This window comes from Parus major, chromosome 8 (assembly GCF_001522545.3).
Source record: "Parus major isolate Abel chromosome 8, Parus_major1.1, whole genome shotgun sequence".
In the NCBI taxonomy this organism is placed as follows: domain Eukaryota; kingdom Metazoa; phylum Chordata; class Aves; order Passeriformes; family Paridae; genus Parus; species Parus major.
The window spans coordinates 12907222-12908884 of NC_031777.1; the positions used below are offsets into that span (position 1 = coordinate 12907222).

At 50.5% G+C, this 1663-nt stretch overlaps 1 long non-coding RNA gene across 1 annotated transcript in view; it reads left to right on the forward strand.

The window, feature by feature from the left end:
* Positions 1-166: 166 nt before the first annotated feature.
* LOC107208304 overlaps positions 167-1663 on the forward strand; it is a 46213-nt gene continuing 44716 nt past the window's right edge. Inside the window, exon 1 of the long non-coding RNA XR_002002046.2 lies at positions 167-1053. This is a non-coding gene — a long non-coding RNA (uncharacterized LOC107208304). The remainder of the gene's footprint in view (positions 1054-1663) is intronic.

Here is a 1663-nt window from a genome sequence, read left to right on the forward strand (position 1 = left end):
CCCCAACCCATATTTATCTGAGATTATGTCAAATTTCAGTGATCGGAAATGTCTTGCTCAAGCGCCATTCCCGCTGGAAAAAGTCAAAAGGGTTCCTGGCATTAAAACGACCTTGCGTCATTCCTGATGAAATTAGCAGAGCTACTTCTTTAGAGCTTTGCTAAGGATGCACTTTGGTCACAGTAAGAAGTAAGAAATTTGGGGGTTAACCCCCCATCTGAGCAGGATCCGTCTGCTTTCACTAGCTGCAAAGCCTGACACCAGCACTTGAAAGCACCTTAGACCCGCAGACCATTTTTCACTTCTCTTTAAGTGCAAGCGATGGGAATTGCTAACCTCGGCTAAGAAAATTTCATTTTCCCCATCCTGCTAAACGGTTCTGGTCGACATATGTTTGTTATCAGAGAGAGGTGCTATGAACACAGAGCCATTTTCTTAGCAGCTCTTTGACTCTGTGTTACCATAGTCCCACACGGCATTGGTCCTTTCCCGTTGGGAAGTCATGAATAAGAGACTATGAAGCTTGCACGTCAGATCTTCCTCAATTAATCCACCATTAGCATGTTCGGGATCCTCTACTGGATGGTTAACAGCAGCTTTGGTAACTGTATGCTGTCCATACCCAATTATGCTCTGCTAAAAATGAACTCTGCAGAACAACCTTCCTGAGCTGTCAGTGTCTCCCGTTTTCCTATTTTAACGCTTGTGTGTAGTGGCAGGCGACAGATGGTGTAGATCAGATCGATTTGATTGCATTAGGCGATTTTTTTTTTTTCCTCCTCTCCCCCCCGACTCCTTTTCTGGAAGCCCACATTCATCTGAGAGGCGATCGCCGGGGACATGGGAAGCAAGAGCAGCCGCCGATGTGTGAAAGCAACGAGACATGGCCAGCCAGAGGCGCCGGGGTCCCTTCACGGGGTTTGTTAACATGGTAATCCGGCACCAGGAGAGAAAGCTGCTTTCTGCTGCCCAGAGCCCATTCCCCATCACACATCAGATGACTCCCTGGCTTTACACACAGTTGGAGTTCTGCTCGAAACCTGGATTTAAAGGGTAAGCGCTTCAATAGAGGTGGATTTCTGGTGTTACTCGGGTAGGTGGCAAAAGGAGCGATCTTCCAGCGATTTTAAGAAGAGGCTCCCTTTGAGCGGGCATGAATATTTTCTTCCTTCTTCCTTTCTTCCTTTTTTTTTTTTTTTTTCTTGTTCCCCTCTTTCACCAGCGAGCCCCCTAATTCAGAACAATTTCTCACACGAAAAAACATTGTGCCTCTCTATTGACGGATTGGATCAGTATTCCCCGCTATGAAATTTGCTTTTCGTGGAGAGTCCGAGCTCTGCTCAGAGCTGCGCTCCTGATAGCTTAATTGTTTAATTCCCTCTATCCGATCCCCTCCCTTCTGTGTGTGTGTGTGTGCGTGTGTGTGTGTGTGTGTGTGTGTGCGTGTGTGTGTTGTGTGGTGTGCGCGTCCCCCTCCGCGGGCACGGCGGAGGAGGCGGAGGTGCCCCCCAGGGCCCTTCCCCGGCCCCTCCGGGCTGGCGCTCCGGCACCCGGGCTCTTTCGGCGCGGAGCGGGGCGGCAGCGCCGATAAACATGGCTTTCCGGAGCCGGTGAACAAAGGTATTTAGTGCCGCGGCGCGCCGCCACGGGCACCTCCCGCCCT